This window comes from Pleurodeles waltl, chromosome 1_2 (assembly GCF_031143425.1).
Source record: "Pleurodeles waltl isolate 20211129_DDA chromosome 1_2, aPleWal1.hap1.20221129, whole genome shotgun sequence".
NCBI classification, from domain to species: Eukaryota; Metazoa; Chordata; class Amphibia; order Caudata; family Salamandridae; genus Pleurodeles; species Pleurodeles waltl.
The window spans coordinates 671,039,642-671,062,540 of NC_090437.1; the positions used below are offsets into that span (position 1 = coordinate 671,039,642).

The following is a 22,899-nucleotide window of genomic DNA, read 5'->3' on the forward strand; positions in this document are numbered from 1 at the left end:
AATAATTTTTTATATTTACAACATAAAATAACACTCTATTCTCTAAAATTATGACAATAAATAACTTATGAGATACTTATCAAAAGAGATTTGCTTTGTCTGTCACTAAACTAAACCACATCCCCACTGTACAGCATTTGCTATGGGTGAGAAAAGGAGAACCTTTCATGACATTAATAAACAATCAAGGTAAAAGGGAATATTCACTAAAATTAAAAATAACTATGGAAATTTCCAATTAATTTTAATATGCCACATACATCATGTTAGGTCGATCACTCTGCACACAAGTTGCAAGGACCCTACTTTCAGGATTAGCCAGAATTTTATGGCATGGGTCCATTTATAGATTTATTTAGACTCTAATGGTTTTGTGACTGCAAAAACAATCAGTTGGAAATAGCATGTGTAACGTGATTCAAGTTTGTCTTTAGCCTCAGTAAAGAGTCAAATGATGAAAAATGACAAAAGACAAATGTAAATGTGTTTTCTGCCTTTTACACAAGCTAGTGCTCTAAATCTAACATGGGCAAGTACCCACAAGTTTGACCAAGTGGTATATGTATTGGCTAAAATGCAACATAGCTCAATTTTGGCTCTACTCCTGGTAGGAGCTAGTGCTAAAAAGGTGAAAATTGTGTTTTCACCCACTTTAGTCCAAACTGCCACAGTCTGAGTGACCCTATAAATGTGAAAACTCCAAATACAACATGAAATGACTGCTTCTAAATGTGTCTCACGGTCACTTAAAACGAAGCTAAAACTATGTATTAATGACTATACCTGTTAGCAATAAATGAGAAATAAATGTACACAACTATTCTGAGCTGAAAATAACTTCAAGGTTTGAGTCTAGATAACAAGTGTCATAAACAAATAAACTTAGTGTACAGAAGATAGTGAATTATAAAAATGTAAATTCCCTTAACGAATCAGAAAACTAGATTGTTTTTTTAAATAGTTACTTATCTGAAGACACAATTGTCTAGCAATTATTTTTTTCCCTGATCCATACTTTTGAAATTATATCCAAGACTTTCACATTACTTTTGAAAATATTCCCATCTTTTTGGGTCTCTAAGTTTTTCTGTAATGAGTGCTGCTTATACTCAATGAACTTACCGGGAGCTACTAATGTTATTAGCGTTGCAATAGTGACCGCATCAGAGGAGATTGCATTAGTGTCCACAGTATGCAAGATTACTGCAAGTGATCATTTCAGTACATTAGGCATGGTTGCCAATAGAAATATAAAAACATCCTTTGACAATATATTATGCCAGTACATAGGTAATACATAGCAACCACAGCTGCATTGTCTTGGCACCAAGATAAAAACCTTTATAAAAAGTCTCACCAATTCAACAAATTTGCCAGTCAAATATCAGCTTTAAATACATTTTGGAAATTCAGCCTTTTCTCCAAATATCAGCTTATGAGTTCTAAAAATAAACACCATTTTGTCTTGAATATACAGAATCCCAATTTTGATATATACAAAGATATAAATTCAATCAAGCAAAAGTTTCTAATTTAGAAGGCTGGCAGCACACGGGAGAGATACTCACAGGTACCTGGAGAGCTACCACTAACTCACAAGCTACGTATTGGAGAAGCCTGGTGTAGACAGAGCTCTGTGGATTCCAAAGCATTTCAAAAGAAAGATGGCACCCTAATAGTTTGATTCAGACTAATTTTCCATTAACACTTGAGAAAAAGTAGGATGTGTCTAAATAGAGTCATCCTATGTTTATAAAAGGACATGACAGTTTCACTCGCTTACCAGGACCTCAGGGACCCCAAGTACAAAGTGTTTAGAAAGGTGACTTTGCATGCAAGAAAGCTGAGTGTTTGAGCGTGAGCTAGAATGATTCCCCAGTTTTAATTTGGATAAGGTTATTTAGTAAACCTGTAACAGATGGTTTTAAGCGTAGGCAAAATCTTCTTCTTAAGCACCCTAGAGTACCAAAGATTACAGTATAATACTTAAATGAAACAAGTGTGCACCATTTTCTTCAGGGCCACTGATGGATATAAAAAGATAATTACTAATAAGAGAAATTTCCTTTGCTAGTGTCTTTTAACCTTCCTCTAGAAATCCTGCACTGCTTTATGTGAGGTTTTAGTTGGCAATCATCAGAGTGCCAAGCAGTGAGGGCCTGATTCACAAAGGTAGCCTTACACTTTAGTGTATGTTTATGATTTTTCGCAATTTACAAAGGAATTCTGCAAGTATTACCTTTATGAATGCGGAGTCTCTGTACTCGTGGTGGAGACTCCGCACATAAAAAGATAGGCAGTCATAAAATATACTACTCATAAAAATCTTTGAGAATTGCAAAAAAATTTTTATCTTACACCAAAGAGGAAGGTTACCTTTGTGAATCAGGTCCTAAGTACCTAAGCTGCTGCCACCATGGTACACGTATCCCTCCAAGGTCACCTTCATGTGTTACTACTGTTTCTTGAGCCACCCTTGGAAGGAGCACATATGGTGAAACACATTCTGATTCATATAAATACCTGAACAAATCAAGCCAGACAACTCTGACTCAAACAGTTACTTCTGGCCCATAGAGTTAGAGCCTGTACTATAACATCAGAAATCTACGGAACATTTCTATTCTCATATTGGTAAAGTATGCTCCTGTAAAGTTGACAAAAGTAATTGGAAATCGCATGACTTTTCATAGTTTATCAAAAATTCAAAGCAATACAGTAAGAACTGCAGCACTTTTGTTGCTGTTTTCATCAGTTAACCATACAGAGGCAGATGCATGTCCTTCCAATATCACTGCAGCTTCAGAGAACCCCACCTCCAGGGGCCGTATTAGATACACAGCACACTTTCCCTGTTTGCACCACAGCACACCATGCTCAAACAAGGAAAGTTCACCATATTACAGTGAATGCGGTGCCCCCAGGGCAGCCGTGAACTCATGCTGCCTTGGGGGCAACGCATTCAAGTGAACTATTGCTAGCGCAGGTGCCTTAATAAAAATTATTAATGAGTGTTTATGTATATTGAAATAAAGTTTATGTAGAAAATGAAATAACGTAGAAAATAATGCGCGCATTTGAAAAAGTAATCACGAAGGATGGCCACCAATGTTAACGAAATGTACTAATCAATGATTAAATAGTATGAAATATTGAATATATGTTAGACTAATGCAGTAATATGTCATATTGAGAGGTAAGAAGTAAGCTTTAGCTTTATTAATTGTAGGCCTTAACTTAGCGAGTGTCTTGGCCTACTTGCTAGGCCTCACGTAAAAGCTGTATTTCTTAGCGTTTAATAAAAGTGCTGACCAAGTGAATTAAACTGTAAAATGTCTATTGTATTGTTAAAATGTGCTGTTCTTGCTAATGCAACATTTTATGTGTAATGTGTGTGAGACTGACTTTCCCAGGACAAGAACAATGAAGATACAGACTAGAGTAGAAGCTGCAAAAATATTGTTACCTGACAAGGCAGATGATGAGGACATCGCAAGACAAACCAATCAACAATATGAGAACAGAGAAATATTAGAATTCATAGATTTGGGACCTTAGCATTGTTAATATAGGGAAATAAATATTATAAACATTTACTAAAGGTGTGGTTATTCATGACTGAAAGGTCATGGTGCGTGACAATTACTGACTCCATTGATTATTGATTTTATTGATGACTAATGATTATTGATTATGTACTGGAGCTACAGTAAGTACATCTTAATTGCAATTCAAAAGGTTCATCAACCTATTCGCATCACCCTTGTAAGTTTACTTACTAATGTGAGGCGCGCTAACAGTGATGGTAGCAGACTGATGGTTAGTCTCCTTAAGAGCTTGCCATAGACGTCCGGTACAGAGTGACAGGTGTTAACAGAGACGGTAAGGGACTGATGGTCTGTCTCCTTAGGAGCTTACCATAGACATGCAGTACACAATAACAGGTGTTCCCAGAAATGGTAGCAGTCTGGTGAGTTGGTTCTTTGAGAGTTTATTATTGTTGAGATTTGGATTTTGTTTATCAATGATGATAATTGGAGAGAAAATGATGTTCCCTTAAGCCCAGGAATGACTTTCCCAGATCCTGGACCCTGCTAATGGTTGTTTGAGGATGTTCCTGGTGTTCTAGTGATAGAGTGAGTAAAATACATTGCGCTTTCACAGCTTATGGAAATTGCAGGTGAATTGTGAGGTTTGTGAGGGTTTTAGGGAGTTTGCGTACTCCAAATGAAGTTGTAGTAGGAGTGTGCGTACTCCACAGTATGAGAGTAGGGAAGTCATCGAACTTCATATGAGTGTGGCGCTTTGTGCTAAAAAACTGTCCACTTGGTTGTTGATATACGGACCCTGCATGGTCTAAGACTCCAGAGTATAATGGAGAAAGTGTATGAGACACTTGGTGTTATGTTGTAATCTGTCTGGTTAAGTAGGTTGATAGGCGTGGACAATAAGTCAGTGTGTGAGTTAAAGATAATTTAGACTGAGATTTGGCGAGTCCTATGTGCATCAGGACAGACCCATTGATCAGTTGCGAGTAAAATTTTAGGGTCAAATTTTGCTTGCGAATCTGGGAGACTGAGAAAGAAGGAGTAGCTGTAAGTGCGGGAACAGCCATCAGTGAAAAATCCGTAAGGTTTCCGAAGGTATTGCGTTACCTTTCCTGTAGTAAACCAGCAGATTTGTTTTTGGTTTTTATTGGTGCACGCGAATATTTTGCATTAGTGTTGTGTGAATTGGAGTTTAGGAGGGCAAGCCGGAAGACTTTGATGCAAGAGTGTGATGTCATTGGAGGCGCGCTGGGATAGGTCGGTTAGTGAGAAGGGTCGCGCACGGACTGGCAGCTGTCCATGAGAGACAATTGGTTCAGAACGTGAGTGAAAGGAATCGTGGGATTAAAAGTCACTTCCTGATTTGATTTTGAATAACAAAAAGTACAAAAGATGAAATTTTTCAAAGCGTTAAAAAGTTCCCTACGGGGAGATACATACATTACAGCGAGCATAGGCGAGGCTACACCGCCAGAAAATACACCAGCTTACATTGTAATGGAAGAGAGAGGTGTTGCTCCATGTCTTTGGTTAAAGCAATGGTGCAAATTGACAGAGAAGGATGGGAACTTAGCGTTTCCTACAAATGGGACGTTCAATTTGAGGGTTTCCAAATTGTGATTATCATGCATATTTGCTTTTTCTTTCTAGGTACCAACTGCACTATTTTGATAGAGCCATAGTTAGATGTTTTTCCAAATTAGTGTTACTAAAATGTTTTGCATGAAGCCCAACATGCTGATGCTAATCTGACATTAGTTAAGGATCCTCACTAATTAATTATGATAACAGGGACTAATGATTTTATTGATGACTAACAATTATTGATTATTGTGTATTGATTATCGATTATGTACTGGAGTTATGGTAAGAACATCTTAATTGCGAGTCAAAAGGTTCATCGACCTATTCGCGTGCCCTTGAAAGTTTAATTATTAAGGTCAGGCGAGCTAACACTATGGAGTGGCTGCTTTAAAGCAGCCCCATGTTTCACCGTGCATGTGGCATGTGGCATGTCGCCTAGACTTTGAAGAGGGGGAGAGAGGGTGCAGTGAGTGACTGCATCCATCTGCAAAGGGATGTCTGTGGGTTCACAGGACCCCATTTCCCCCATTCAGAGAGCTGCCTTCAGGGGTGCACTGACAGTGCACCACATTTTTTGGCAAGCTTTCAGTGCTCCTCTTGATTGCTTCTTTTCCATTGCGCCGGCATCCATAATACAGAACGGGTGCAGAGGCAAAGGTATTCCCTCATTTTCATGGGCCCTATACCCCCATGCAAATGACTGAATACCCTCTTTAGATAGTTTTGGCGCTACATGTTCACCAGCACAATCTGTATTACAGAAGGGGCCGCGCAACTGTCTGAGGCCCATTCTGTAATACCAAAGGGCCTGGGGAGCACACAAAGTGGGCACACATGCCATTGCACCACCAGGGCACTTTCTGTAATACAGCCTTAGGTGCTTAATATAACTATCAGCAATGATGCTATTTGAAGTGGAAGTAACCAATGTTGTTACCATTCTTGCACCACCATGACACAGAGGTTCTGATGGCGTAAGTAGTAGCTGTGTGTTGGATTTTAATAAATTAGTAGCAAAAGGAGCCTGACATATAGCAACTCTTCTTTTGTGATGGATTTTTGTGTTGATATATTCAGGAATACACGTGAATTGAAGCAGGATGCCTTTCCTAAGTGTAACATAGTATTTGAACCTTTTCCACTTGTCATTCTCTGTAAATACTGGGGACATTTGATGCAAAAGTGGCTTTATTCAAACACCATGCACCTTGGAAGTTTCACATGTTGTGAAAGAAAGTATAAATACATATATTTCAAAGTGTGGTTCTGCCATTTTAATGCCTTCAGGGTGCTTCCTGATAAGAGTAAGTATGCAGAGGATCACAAACCACGTTTTCTTTTCTGAAGGTGAGGTGAAAAGCTTCAGTAGCACTGTCACTGGGAGCATAAGTAGCAAGGATTTTTGGATTACAAAGCGTCTGATTCGATTGAAGGTACATGTGTTAAGGGGGATCTGAAGGTGTTTGTGAGACGTACATAGGGACAAGGATAAATAACTTTAGTCTGGTGTATTTGCTGGGGCCACAGAGGATCTCCAAAATGATCTGCTGCTTTGACAGGATAGAAGAGCAATGTTGTCTGGTTATTAGTACCCTGCCGCTTACACATGAAAGAACACAAAGAAGGGTATGTCATGAACAGACATCACATTACAAAATGATATCCTTCAAAGTTTTCCTTACAGTTACAATTTTTCTAAAATACAAAAAGAGACAAGAAATATAAATACATTCCTTAAAGGTGCTGTGGAAGTCATGAACTTAACTAACATTTACTTCATGAACCTTTTCTTTGCCCGTAAAGGAACCGCCATTAATGGTCCTGACATATAAAACGGAGAGAGTCCCTGGTTGATCCTGTATGTACATCTGAAATCACCTTAGGATTCAAGGATGAAATAGGTAAAGGGTGACCGCTTATCTTTAATGTGAGGGGGTTTGAAACAGGAATCTCCAGGACATAAAAAACTGTGTGGGTTAACATTAATGCCACTGGGATGTCAGTGTTCAAAGTCAAGACATTTTAACAAAACTTAGAAGTATTTCTTCATACACCATTAGCTGAAACATAACTTCTCCAGGCTCAACCTTGACTCCTTTTGAGCAAGGCACAAGGAAAGTGGTGAGATCACATTTGTTGGCTTTATACTTGAGAGCACAGTAGAAAAGAATGAAACATATCCTTCGGTTGTGGGAATCTGTTGTTATGAAGAAACATTTATGAATACCATTATAAAGAAACCAAAGTGGAGAAAAGTAGACAAAAGAGATTTGGCTTGAGCTGATTGTGATGAAGTTACAAATAACACTGAAAAATTAAATGCAATTTAATTATCACTAAAGTACTATGGGCGTGGCTACAAGTAAAGGTACTATTTTTTGCACCTGGTAAATAATGATACTCTGGGGTTCGTTATTTATCGGGTACAATAGATAGCACATATTACAAGTTATTGGGGAATAACTTGAGGATTCTGGTGCATAACACACCAAGATCTGCATTGTATAATAAATACTGTACACATTTCTCCTGTTAAATGTCAGTAGGGTTGACCTGCTGAAATTTAACAAAGCTTGAGGTATTTAACGTATCAGATAATTATCAGATGTGTTAAATACTTTTCAAATTGTAATTCCAACCTGTGCATAAACAGGGGCTTACGCAAGGGTTGGAGTATTACGAGCAACTCATAATCATGCCCTATGCGGCATTAAAAAATTAAAGGTGTAAGAATGGTAAGGTTTACTTTTTGGTTATAATAGCTGTCAGAGCCAGGTGCAGGCTTTAGTGATATTTAGAGTTGGCATTGGTCTATGGGACGGGCCACTGGAATTATGCAGCAGATGACCAAATTATGGGGCAGGGTTGAGTAATTATGCAGCAAAAAAGGGACAAATTATGGAGCATACGGAGGCATAAAGTATTACCTCAGTATTTTGTCATTTTAGCACTACCTGGGGATATGTGTCTCTTTAATAGCACCAGTGTGACACCCAGCTAAAAGAATAAGCAAAAGAAAGGTGACCAATTATCCTGTGCAAACGGCCATCCACTGCGCACCACAATCATCTGCATATTATGCAGCAGGTGGTGCATTATGTGGCAAATGTTGCAGAACCATAACTATGAAGAAAACGCTGCAGACTCAAATTACATAATTCTAATGGCCCTGTCTAAGGATAAAATTTAGAATTAATATTTAGGTTAGGAATATGTTAGTGCTAGGTTTATGGTTTATGGTTACTGTGAGTTGTTAAAACTAACATTTTTAGAGGCTTTGGTTCTTGTGGTCGAACTACTGTTAACTGAAATGTCAATTCTTCATTGTGGCATCTTCTTGATGGTGTTTAATGGTATTTCTTCATAGACGCATTTTTCAATTGAACAGAGATCATTCCCTAACAAAAAGCGATGCAATACACAACATCAATATTTTAATATTTCATAAGAGAAAGTGAAGCAGGTTGAGTGACCTGGATTGCAGGAATTTGCACAGGGACTGGATTCACACTCAAGACTGCCTGAGACAGGAGAGAAACTTTCAAATGATGATGATACAATTACCTATCAACTCAAAGGTATGGATGTGTCCCTATTTATGCTAGTTATAGGGCATTAATCTGTCGTTAGGCAAGTGTATTTTATTTGATCACAGTCTTTTTGAGCACATCTACAAATGTTGTTCATCCACCATGATTTCCAACATACTGAATACTTCAAAACTCAGGCCTTCAGAGAGAAACAGGATCACTAATGATATGATGTGTCCATTTATGCAGGTGTTGTGCATGTCAGTTTTCAGCATGGACGTCATCTTGCTCTCTCTGTGTTCTAATGGATAGTGAGATATCTCATGCTTGTGCAGCACTATTGTCAATCTACAGCGGGTCTTCTTGTAGCAACAACTTAAACCTGTTTCATGAAGGTAAACTTACACCTTTGTATACGTTTACTACTTTTTGGTATTTACTAACCTTATGCAGAGTTTTACAACTCTGCACATCCTATACTTAAGTGTGTAGTGTTCACCACCCCAAATGCAAAGTCTCCAGGGGTGCCACAGTGCCTTCCACCACCTTCACTACGACTATGATTCCCTCACTGATGCTCAATGTTCCAGCTAATTCAGCCCATTACACAGACCTCCGGTTAGTGCAGCAGCCAGGCACCTATTTTTTTTGTTTCTCTTTTCTTTAAGGACACCCTTAGAGTTTGAATTTAAATGAGGAGCCTTTAGCACAAGAAAAAGAAAGAAAATAGAACAAACTGTGAGTTGTGCGAAGTAACAGAATGCAAAAGACAGTTAATACGAACCCCAAGTGGACTTGGATTTTTTCAGTAATTGTTATTTGATATTTCCTCAAGTGCTTGCACCCAAACAAACTTTAAATGACCTTTTTGAAAAAGGCCACATTTTTGCCTAAATCTAATTTCACCTTACAAAAAGTAGTCTCCGCAAGTGAGTTTAGGGATTGTGGAATAAGGAAGGATAACTGAAGGAGGAGAGAAAGGAAAGCATGCTCATGCTGATTGTACTGATGTATGGTTACCTAGAATGATTGTGTTCTTTTGTCACAGAATACCTGCCCTAGCAGAAGGAATATGCCTCACCAACAGAATTTGAAGGATATTGATATTAAGAACTAAGATTTGATGTTATTGTACCAGGGATTTCTGGGACACACAGGTATTTCTAACTCAAACAATCAAAAAAGGGACTGGTTTCAGTCAAAGAAAATAATTGTGTTTCTTTATAATGACCTTCACTCACTCTAGTAGGAGAATGCTTCATCATCGGGTCCACCCCAGCATGCTACTTCCAGAGTGGGTGAGGGTCATTATAAAGAAAATAAATTCTTTATAATTCTGAGACCAGTCCCTTTTTTAACTTTTCCAGACACCACTTCTGGTTTAACATCTTCAGATATTGATTTTGGTCCCTGATTAATTTTCCAAAAAGTTCAAATGAAAACAGCTGACAACTGGCTTAGTGAATGGCTGATATACTGTATTTTATTATACTGTGAATGGATTTTTATGGCACTTACTACCCCTTTAGAGGTGTTAAAGCACTTTGGGCCAGGTGGCAGGGAATCTAGATTAGGAGAGAGTAATTTATTAGGAAGGAAGGACAGGAAAACGACCAATAGTTTTAATTAGGTCAAGGGCAACTTTTAAGCAGGGTTTAGGAATGAATATGGTGGGTGGCGGATTTCCAAGATAGCATGCAACCTGAGAATTAAATCTGTGGAAAGAAATTACATTATTTGTGTGGGAGCCTGTGTACTGTATTGTAGTATTGCATAGCGCATACTACCACTACGTGGGATGTTGAGAATAGCACGCCATGTGGGTGTGTTGTTAACGGTGTGCTGCTTTGGGCCTATGTATGAAGTGTTTCCATGTTATGCATTGTATGATAACTACTGAGGTGTGGTTACCATGTTATAGGACGTGACACTTGTGGGTGTGTATGGTTATAACGTGAGCTACAGACAAGCATGTTTATCGTTTGTGCTATGCTGGCAGCTCACATTAGCTCTGAAGGGCCCTTTATTGTGATTTGAAGGACCATACATCTGCATGGGCTCGAAAGAATGATATGAGGAGGGTTCATACTCCCCGGTGACTCCACATGTGTAAAACGAGAAGTGGGGCAACTATACGTTTGAAAGTGCTTGTAACTGAAATAAGAGTCACTGATGATAATGCTAACAGATAACAATTCAGCTTGCACCCACCTCACCCAGTAGTGTGCGGTCTGTAATGTATCTGTTTAGCCACCCATTCTTCCTGACACTTTAAGACACACGTGAATCAGAATTAAGTGCTGTTACACAATCCTTCAAAAATGACCAGTCTAGCCTCTTTAAGTATAGTCCTAAGCTTCCTATGCAGCATCATAGTGCTTTGGTTTTGCCTGCAATGCCCAGTGCAATCTCTCCATGTGGATGTTTATCGTTAAATGCATCCCTTTGTGAAAGTTCAAATACTGGTGCAGCCTCTCCGTGAATACGTTATACCTCAAATGCCAAGTGCAGTGTCCAGTTGTGCAGGTTTAGGCTCAGATTCGCATTACAATCTCCCGATGTGAAGGTAAAATGTCAAATACCAAGTGAAGGAGGCTCAAATCTCCAGTACAACAGCACACACAGTGCAACCTCACAAAACAATGCTTGTGCCACCCATACAACTGTGAATGGCATCACTTGCTGGAGATTCTCAGGGGTTATGTAGATTCTAGTTCCAACTGGCAAGCAGTGCGAAAGAATATGTATGGGCGACTGAGAGGTGAAGACACCCTGACCGTAGGCAGTGATAGAGATGTGGTGCATGATCACCAACCCCTCCACACACAGGATGTGCAGTGCAGCTCTACAGCAACAGATGGCACTTGACGTAGCTTTCATCTGTTGCCTTCACAGTTTACTCTCCATTAGCTCCTCAGCACCAAATAAGCAGATGCTGATGAGCTAAGAGAGGGGTGAGAGAAGGGAGTTCCCATCTCTTGCCAGACTTAGGAGTGCCGTATACAACAATGAATGAGAACTAAAGAAAAACGCAACATTGCTCTTTGTGCCATTGTTCCATGCAAGTGTCAACAATCTGGTAATCTCTTAAAACTGCTAAAAAAAAATCTCCAGAAAAAGTCAGGATGTCTAAACTAAAGTGTTTTTTTTACTCCGATTTTATCAAAGTAACACTTCCTCCTCAGTACGAGATACCTTAAACTGATGGTCCACTATTAAGTCAAAATCCTCAGTCCATGAGGCATATCATACAGAAAAAGAGAAGGACTCCTGACTATGGCCATGTGGCCTTCTCCTCAGCAGGGTAAGAACAACTATTGTGACTTTCGGAAGGGTCTACTCCTAGCACCTAGCCAGTGATCTTTCTTCACAGTGACATCAAGTAACTGAAGAAAATGTAGAAAACATTTACCTCTAACCACATGACACCCACCTTAAGAAACGAAGACCTATTCTATGACATTCTCAACAATGAACATACACACTAATCTGACGAGGCTAAACGTGTAACTTCAAACAACACTGCTAAACACAGCAACTGCAGGTTAAAGACGCCAGTTTCTTAAATAGTAGGCTATGTCCCTACCGCTAACCTGGATCAAATGCGCAGCATTAGGTGTAACCTAATATGAAGTGTACATACATGCATACAGTGCACCAATACCTTGCACATCAAGACATCTATATGTAATTACATAACTTTAGAATTATCTCAGTTTAAAATGCATTTGAAGAAGAAAAGTACTGAAAAGCCTACCAGCGTGGGTTAATTTCTTCTGTAATATGAACTGTGTACAGACCTCGCTATCGGTTGTTTTTTTCATAAACGTCACTTCATTGTGCTCCCCTCAATCTTCATCTGCCTCCAAGTCATTGATTACTCCGAGCACTGCCTTTAGTTGCCAAGGAGACTCGAAGTTTGCTACTCTTTGGATCTTCTTCTGCTTCTATTTCATCAGCTGACAACAATGTGAGAGCTCTAAACACATTCAATCTCGTAGACTCTGTTTCTTCTAGTAAATTAGTGGTCTGATGTGATCTGAAAGTAAGATTATGAGAGTATGCAAATTTGGTCTCCTTCTCCGACTTTCATGTCTGTGAAACTAATTGTCGTTCTGGCAATGGAACGCCATTTCCTAGGTTTGTAAATCGTGCAATGCAACTTACTTCATTCAGCATTCTGCACAAAGTAGAATGAAGCCAATTACGTATACACCTGTCCCATTTCTCTTCCTCCGATCAATAAACTCAGCCAAGGAGGACATAGCATCTCCGATATTATAGTAGTGTGTTCTTCCAAGAGGCTCCTACCCAGCATTTTGCTGCGATTCTGATGCAATTGCAGATGAAGACGGTGGGCACAATTTTATAGATGCTAACAGCTGCCCATGTGAACTGGGAGATTCAGGGAAGACCGACTTCGGGGGATCATGAGGGCTCCAGGCGGCAAGGACAAGAGACCGACTGAGGGTATGGAGACAGGGTTAAAGTGCAGACAGCGAGGGAAACCCTGGGTGCCAAGCTGAACCTCCCTTGAATGGAATCTGGTGGACTGTGCAGCGAGGATGAGAGCCCTACAAAGCTGTGAGCATGTCGCCCCTGGACAGATTCTGAGATAAGTTGGTGGGGATAGCAAACAAAAAAGACCAGGGGTTTATGAGGTACTGAATTGTTGCAACACTGGATGGTGCACAACCCAGGAAGCAGAATGTGAACCTTCAATCCGCACCAGGGCAGAAAGCAAAGTTGGCAAACTGATCTAGGTTTTCTCCTTGTCATGAGGCAAGGAATAGAAGCACTTGACTCTAACCATGACTGAAGCCCTGCTGGCCTTAGACGAGCTAAGGACCCTGGATGTCACAACACCTCACCCCATTGATGTCAAACCCCTAACCACAAAAGCTGAAAGGGCACCATGATAAACAGACACTGGGAAGGAAGTACTGACTCTGGGCAGGCAGGATTCCAGGGCCTCTTCTTTTGATTACGATCCTGAAGAACGACCTGACAGACATCGTCCCATAAGTGACAGTCTTCGTGGAGGCAACTTGGGACTCAGCACTTACAGGGAACTAGGGGCCAGATGTAGCAAAGGTTTTTACCCATTATGTGTCTATGGGAAAAAGTGTTCGTACATATGGCCCTTAGTGCCAGATGCATCATCATTCCGGTTTGCATTTCCTAAATAGCGATTTTTTAAGAAATCGCTATTTAAGAAATACAAAATTGCGATTCGGTAATAGCGATTTTTAAAAGTCGCAATCGCTATTACCGAATCGCAATTAGGGAATGTGACTCCATTCATCCCTATAGGTGCAAATGGCTTTGCATTAGCTAATTTGCGAATTCCTGTCAGGAATTTGCAAATTAGGTAATTCAAACCCCAGGGCTCTGGGGGCCTAAGGCCCCCTTTGATGCACCCCAAAAAAATATTTGTGGACATGTAAAGCCCACACATGCCCAAGGGGCATGAGTGAGTTATATGCCATTTTTAAAAATGCATTTTTAATGCATTTTAAAAAAATTGCACATGCTTACCACCAAACTTGAGTTTGTGGTAATTGCATTTCCTAAATGCCAAATTTGCATTCAGGAAATGCATTATACATGTGAATAGGTAATCGCAAATAGGTATTTCCTATTTGTGATATCCTATTTAGGGAATCGCAAATTGCAATTCCCTAATGGGAGTCGCAATTTTAAGGAATCCCTATTTTTGCGACTGCTTAAAACTGCACTTTGAATTCCTTTCCTATCATGAAAGGTGATTTTGCATTCGCAAGTGGTGGAATTTAGCGATTTGCTCCTTTTGCGGATGCAAAATCCTTTGATACATCTGGCCTTAGGTGCTCCAAGAGCCAAGAGATGAGGCCCCCTCAAAACATCAATATATAAACAGCAGAGGTCCTTGTCGCCCCACCATCCAATAAAAGAGACTTACAACTAATCTTTTTCCAGGCTGGACATGAAGCAATGAAAAGTCAAACTATAGCAACAAATAGAACTCATATCATCCCTGAGACACTGAGAGACCTCAGACAGACCATGAAGCTAATATGTAGTGAGGGCTGGACTGAAAGGAGACAATACTGAGAGGAACTTCAGGACAAAGATTCACAGCTGAACTAGGAGTGATAAGAGGGTGAATGGAGGGGACTCCTATACTGAGCACCAATGGTACAGCTAAGTGCCCCCTCCCCAGAGTCGAAAGACTGACCTCAAAATATGAAAGAGCATGAAACCTGGGGAGGGGAAGAGCAGGGGGGGGTGAGAAGACACAGTCAAGGGGAGAAACTGCAGAGATCGTTCCGTGACAGGAATATGAGCCCACTCAACATTGAAGAAAGAAAGAAAAGAAGGCAGAGCTGCAGGGTCCAGTGAAAACCCAGGAGAATTGTGGCTGACCTACCATTGCATCATACAAGACTGCCTGGAAAACCTTTAGGAGAGGCCAGCACAATTATATCTGATTTGAAGATGTGTATGCACAAACATATGAGTGATGTTTTCAAATTCGGTGGGGAAATTGGAGACCTGGAGAGAGTTGTGGGTGACAGGTCAGAAGAACAGGCACAGCTCAGGACCAGGATTTTAGCACTGGAGGAGCGAAATATGGAATTACAAAGAAAGCAAGAGGGCCTGGAGAACTACACATGTGAGAGCAATGCAGCATGTACTGGGGTGTCGAGAGGTGTTGTAGGAGAAAATACTGAGAGATTTGTAAGAGAATTATTCCCTGCAGTACAAGTCCTGTCATGCCGCGGGGTCCCGCGGTGTCCTCTAATCAGGCCGCGATGGGAGTTGTGGTCCATTTTCTAGGCTGCGGGGCTCGCCGCAGCCCTTTTTCCCGGCTGCGCCCCACATTATTGCCTATGTTGAGGTCAGAGACTTAGGGTTGAGCGTCGGGCCTCACCGCGTTCCTTTTTTATTATTTCCTTTTTCCTAGTGCTGACATATACTCTCCTTCCCAACATGCCATTCTTCTTGTCTTTTCCCTGCATGCATCTGTTTCCCTTTCTCATAGAGTGCCTTCTTCTGCTTTGTTCTATAGCCTCTTTCCCAATCCAAGATGGTGTTCTTGCTTCTTCCTGCATGTAACTTCCTGCTAAGGGGTATATAAGGGTCAGATTCTTGTTCTCTTTGCATCGCAACACTTCCTTTAGTGGTGATCACGCTCTGGATGGTTTTTCTCTGATTCCAGTTTTTGTTCCTGTTTTTTTCCAGCTTTTCCAGTATACTTTCTTGCCGTTTGAATTCTGATTTTTCACGTGTCCCTTTTTCTTCTGTTTCAGGGAGTTCCTGTCAAAGGGTTTTTTTCCCTTAGGGTTTTTTCCTCTGGGACTCCTTCTGGAGGGCATGGAGTGTTGTCGCGTACCACTGTCAGCAACACCATGGCTACCGAAAAAAAGCGTGCTACTCATCAAAAAGCGCTTCGACGCCTCGTCAGGAGTAGTAAGCGCTATATAAATACGATTACAATACAATACAATACCCCTACCTCGGCCAGAGCAGGACCTGCAAGAATCGAGGTCGCACTTCAACTCCATCTGACAAAGGCAGTAAGCAAAAAGTAGACTGTGACAAGTCCTGCCAGAAGCATAGGCTGGGTCCAAATTGTTTAATGAATATGCATTGAGCCCCCAGAGATGTACCCATTAGACATTTTACAATGGTGCATTTGTTTAAAGATAAAGAACTGATAATGCGGCTTGTGAGGACAAAGGAGGGAGTTCTCCTAAAAGGCAACAACATTCAGCTCTTCCTAGGCCTTTCAAGCACCACCCTGTGAAAAAGCAGAGATTTTTCATTGTTCCCATGGAACAACAATTTCTATATCAATGGCCCTTATGCCAAACACAATATGCATGGAAAAGCCAACAAAAAAGGCTGCACTCACTACATGAGGGGAAAGAGCTACTACGGCTAAAGGAAGATGAAGAGGGACCAAACAGCAACAACCCTCCCTGAAGGACATACAGCTGCCTAGTGGGGCAGCAACTTTAGAAGATTGGTGCAGCAAGAGATAAAACACAGGGGCCTAAAGAAAACAGAGAGACTGGTTACCAAATAGAAGTCCCATGACTACCAGCAATGGTGAATTGTTGAGTCTATTGACTCTCAAGAGGTGTTTGTGGAAAGAATTAGTTAGGAGGCGTGGGTATAGAAAGATGTAGAGACAGTTAGCACATAGATCAAGAGAGAACTATTCCTTCAAATCACACCACAAGGACAATGTCCAATGGTTCCCATTTCTAGCTTTCATACAGCTTATATACCTGATAACATGGGGGTATATATTTTTCTTGATTCAGACACACAGACTGTCAAGGCACCAAACACTGGTTGAGTCTAGTTGGGCTGGAGTAATCTTGGGTGTGGGGGGTGTAGGCAGAGTTCTTTTTGCTGGTTTTGAGGGTGGATGAGGGGGAGTCATCAGCACAGCAGGGGATGCATAAGCACATTCACAAGATTCCCACTCATGTTATTATTTCTAAATATAAAAGACCTAAATTAGCAGGCAAAAGGGAATCGGTTTGGAGCTACACTTAAAAAGCATGACCCAGATGTTAAGAGGACCATCTTTTGCAATGGAACCAGTTTTGATTGCACCACCAACTTTACTCGAATAAGTTCTCTGCCTCTGTGAATTGGAAGACAGCAGGGGCAGCAATCCGTAAAATCTGCAAACTGTAAAAAAACATGTAGGTGGAGAGAAATCCAAAACGAGGCCAAATAAAAGATACTAATATACTAGGGTCCAACTTACGAGGCCCTATGTTTTCCTTAGTATTCACACCCCAAACACATTTCAAATAACTTTCTTCTATCATGTTTTAAGCAAGCTACTCAAAGGCACAGAGGGCAAAGTTATGGTGTGGAAGACTTTAACTTAGAATGAGACAGACAGAACCCGCAAGTCATATCCTGGCATAAGAACCATGGTTGCCAGACTAAAGAAAGAACTCTTAACTGTGGAGCTAGTAGATGCATGGCGATAACTACACTCTGAAAAAGAGACTATTCTTTCTTTCTATTCTTTCCGCATCCCACCGACATATACACACAGACTACATCTTCATATTACCCTGTTTGTTTCAATTTATCTACAGTGCAGACATCTCTGGCATATCGATTTTATCCCAAACAAACATTGTGATGATCTAGGATGAAGAAACTTGGAGAGGGACAACTGGAGGCACAAGTGGGAAAACTTTGGTCTGGTCCACAAAGCCACAAAAGCAAATGAGATAAATGAATACTTTATGACCAACAAGCTTCCAGATTCAGCCCCAGTCGTAGCTTGGGAAACCTTTAAGACAGCCATGCAAGGAAAGTCCATTAACATGGAAGCAGGCATAACAAGGGAGAAGAAGGCAATAGGAAATAACCTCACAGCTGAACTTACAGTCATGAAATCTCTGTATAAACAGAATCCCACATGGAAGACAAGTGTTGCATCATGATGATCAGGGGTCAGCTCAGGACAGACAGAACCAATAGGGCAGAAACTACTGTCATGACAGGAGAGCAAATCTGCTACTTAAAGGGGGACAATATCTGCACAACACTTTCCAGCAAATTACACTTTCAGATGGTAAAAAAAGTCATTAAGGTGAGGAAACACAAATTTTGTGGGTAGCCCAGAGGAGTGATAAACAAGATACCTTTAAAGACATCTTTTAGCACCTTCATGCTAAGAGAATAAAGGAAGGAGAGGATGTCCAGGCATATCCGAGGAGGGGTAGTGGTGGTGCAAAAGGACAACACTTTTAAGGGAAATTAGGGACTCCTTAAAGGAGTCTATCAGAGTGTCTGAAGTCCACAAATTCCTGAACACTATGGACCTGAGCAAAACACCTGGACTGAATGCTTTCCTAGTAGTTTTATAGAAAACTTTTTTTGCTACTGGGCAAGTGTGTCACATCCATTTTCAACACTTTTCATACACTCCTCGGGCTTAACTCCCCCATGAGTGAAACAGATATATTTCTAATCCCCAAGCTAGGAAACAGCCAGATGGCTGTGCCTCATACAAGCCTACTGCACTCTTGACCATAGATGCAAAAGGTTTTAGAAAAGTCTTAGGCAACAGATTGGAGGGCCTCATGCCAAGCCTGAACGACCCAAACAAAGCATAAGTATAGGCAGGTTAGTGGCATTTGGTGACTGGTTCATTTTGACTGGCCCTCAGAAAGATTTATGAGGTTGTGATGCAGAGATGGTCCCTTTAGATAATGTGGGTGGGTGTATAAAGGTGCTTAAAATGAACATATGACAGTTTACGTAGGCTCCTTTACATTTTTCAGTCATTTCTGATGGGCATCCTCCCTTGTAACATACACTTCATGTAGAGATGTTTGGTGGACTATGGGGTAGGAGAAGGTCATGTGATGACTCCTAGAAAATGGGAGAAATGGCTTGAGAAGTACTACAGAGCAGCACATCCTCAAATTAATCTCAGAATGGATAGTTATGGAGAGTGAACTCAGCAATAATTGGTTTTACCCTTTTGGATTTTGCCTGGTTAGGGAAAGCACTACACCCATGCAATCCCTACTTGACAACACATATGGGAAACATGGGAACAAATACCAGCGAGCAAGAACCCTCCTTCCCATCCCCTAATATGCTCATCCACAGCAACCCGCCATTTACTCCAACCAAAGAGAATGAATGACACTGGGAGAGGAGAAAATGTAGAACGTTCACTGACCTATAATTTGAGGGTGATGTTACATCCTTTATGCAGTGTAAAAGAGATTAGGGCATATCAGAAACTTCACACTCCAATATTATCAGCTCCGACAGTCAGACCTTCATACCCTCTTAATGTGAAGTTGGCCACTATGCTGCAACATCACTTCAAAAATCTCATCTGAGCCAGCTTGGCTGTAGGGGACTTTATTTCATAGATTTACTAGGAACTATAATTCAGCCAACCAGCTAAGAAATGGCCCTCTCAACAGAGTAGGGAGTGGGATGTGGAGAGGCCTGTTATAGATAAGACATGGGCTTTGTGTGAACATTTCCAAATAATATAGAAACATTCAGTACAGGAAATTGTCATAAAAAGTAACATACCAGTTGTATATGACATTAAACCTCCTTCACCACATTTTTTCATCTATAACAGACCTTTGCTTAAGATGATGCAAGAGTAGAGGGCCCAGGCTTCACATTTGGTAGCCCTGTTTGGTTATCCAAACTTATTGTAAGGAAGTACTAGGTCAAATTAAGGGGGCAGAGGGGTTATCCATTCTGACAGACCCATCAATTAATGTCTGGACCCTAAGACAGGATCACTTAAAAGGGATAAGCACACAAGATTAAGTTTTGCTCTCTCACATTTTGGGGGCAGTGAGGAAATTTGGAAAACTTGCGGGGGAAATGGCCAACCAACATGGCCGGGTGGACGTGATCCATAGTGGCTTTGCCAAGCAACCCGCAGTTCATTGCTATCAGATGCCATCTGTTAGCCCCTTCTCATGATCTGAGACTGGGATGACTGACTCCAGTTTCCCTGGGCAGAAAACAAGCCAGGCACCAGAAAACAAGCCCAACCAGTGAAAACATGGCAGCGAGGGTGGTGAGGGTGGGCTGACGGGCCTGGGACCCCACTGTGGATTTTGCCAGTGGGTAATGAATAAGCCTGAAAATTGCTGCAACGACCCGTGATCCCCCGAGCGCAGTGAGCAGAGAGCTGTGCACTCACCCCATCATCGGGATGATGCTTGATCCAGCCTGCACTGCCTAAGTAATCCCCTATTTGGGATCCAGGAGCCGAGGTAAGGAGAGAGGGAACCACAGCGAGGCCTGTCTCACGTCCTGCCTGACTTCAAGATGGCACATGCCTGACTTTAAGGAACACATATAACCTACACATCCAAAATCTCCTCATAGTGCGTAACACCTGGGGCCCTTTGAACAATTACCGGTCTTAAGCCATGGGCAAGGAGGACTTTAATCATATGGTTAATACACTACACAGAAGCAGGACTTAAAATAGCTCTTGGCCTAACTTACTACACATAACAAATCATCCTTGCCTCTGGTTATATAGACACATTGGCCGCCAACTATGATCTTGGCTGGTACACAGTGGGGCAGTCCCTATGCCACTTAAAAAAGTTCAGAACAATAGGGTGTCCAGTTACTTCAATCCACTGGGGATGAAATTACCAGCCTCAGACACCTTCCCAGACCGCATTATGGCCCTCACGAAAGAGAAACTCCTTTCTTCCCTCTGCAAAGACAGAGCTTCGCGAGAAACTCAAGACGGACATTTCTACATCCTTTGAATCCTTTGAGGGGGAAGTCAATTCACGGATGATCGCCTTACAATCGGATGTCGACTCCATTGGAACGCGTACTCTAGATCTGGAATCGAAGATGAGGGATCTGGAGCAGCGTGCGCTCCCGCTGGGACAGGATGTGGACCACCTCAACTTCCAAATACACGTCGCTCTTCTAAAATGTGAGGACTTGGAGAACCGGTCCCGAAAGAACAATATCTGAGTGAGGTGTCTAGAAGAAGGAATCGAGGGGCCAAATTTGGAAGCCTTCATAGAAGGCCTCTTCTCTGAACTTTTGGGGGGTGAACAACCTGAGGTGAAGGTGGAATGACTGCATAGGGTGTGTCCACTGGCCATGACTGGGGGAGACGTACTAGAGATGTGCTGGCCAAGTTAAGCTCCTACAAAATTAAAGAACTGGTTCTTCACGCAGCATGTCCGAAAGACACTGTTACCTTCCTGGGCGGGACCTGCTCGCTGTTCCAAGATGTTGCTCCTATGACATTGGCACGGAGGCTACAATTCAAACCCATAATGGATGCCCTTCGCTGTGACAACGTGAAATACTGGTGGACCTATCCCTTTGGCATTGTCTTTGAATTTCACAATAAGAAACACCACTTCATGGAAATAGATGGCACGTCAGGGTGGAATGTTGTTGACTGAAAGCACTGGAGGCCCTACCACTGCAGACTGGCACTCTTCATGGAAGGAGAAACGAGGTGGCAAGAAGTGATTCCTGAAACTATTATATGTAACTATGAAGCAGCCATGCCCGTCTCTATCTTTGCCAGTCCTTGGGAGTGGTTGCTATGACTGGTGATCTCCTCTACTTCTAACCCTGTGGAGGTCAAGGAGAATATACTGGATTACAGGGCTCTGCAGCGGCTGAACCCCCTCGGAGTTTATAAAGTCTATGCAGGCCAAGACATATGACCAGTAGGAGACTGGACACAACACTCAATACACTCTGCATTTGCAAACTACAGGGGTGCTTGGAGGATTCTTGTTCACTATACCCTTATCATTTAGAACTAGATGGAATTAGAGATTAGGAGGGAAACCCGCCTTAAACTAATGGAATCACCCAGACTACGCCATAGATAAGACCCCCTTATCTATACCTCTTCTGTCAACACGAAACAGAACAGAGTCACACTCCTTTTCCACTCCACGGTCAGGTTCCACTTTATCAATACTCCAGTGCTATGAACTCATAGCAGGCTTCCCTATTAACTAAATTTGTCATGCTTAATTTGATGGTCTCCCCTACAGCAATTGAGAACTTCCCTTGTATCTTCCCCTTCCAGTTAGTGAAAAAGGACATTACAGATCTAGGGATAAGACTCACGACCAAGGTGACCGACTTGTATAAGCCAACTACTTTCCACTGTTTCAAAAACTTAAACTGGACTTGAATCGAAGAGCCCCACTATATTTAACCTGTCTAGGTCATTTCAACACCTTTAAAATGTCAGTGCTTCCCTGTTTTTTGTACTTGTTCCAAGGACTCCCATTTGAGGTAAATAGGGAGCTTTTTACTAACATACGCTCCCTGATTATTACATTTATATGGCAGAACCAGAGGGCCAGGCTCACGTATTGCTTCTTGACACTTCCAAAAGAAAAGGGAGGCTTGGAATTACCAGATATCGTGCTCTTTTACAAAGCAGCCCAACTCTGAGCCATATCTGAATGGTCCGTAAGGGAATCAGATGAACACTGGGTCCACATGGACCAGGCGATAGAGGATAGGGCCATTTTGGTCTCTGGAAGCCTAAAGCTGGCTGTCCACACAATGCTTACCTAATAGCCACCACAATGAAGATCTAGGACATGGTCACTGAAACCAATGAGCTTAGAGCCTTCCCCTCCCCTTACACACCTACTCATTTCAACCCAGTTTCCCTCCCGCTTTGCTTCCTGGCCCCTTTGATAAGTGGA

The 22,899-nt window shown here is 41.6% G+C and overlaps 1 protein-coding gene across 3 annotated transcripts in view; it reads right to left on the reverse strand.

Moving 5' to 3' along the window:
• Positions 1-22,899, reverse strand: part of ZNF827 (zinc finger protein 827) — a 521,420-nt gene that overhangs the window by 166,341 nt on the left and 332,180 nt on the right. The window lies entirely within an intron of this gene.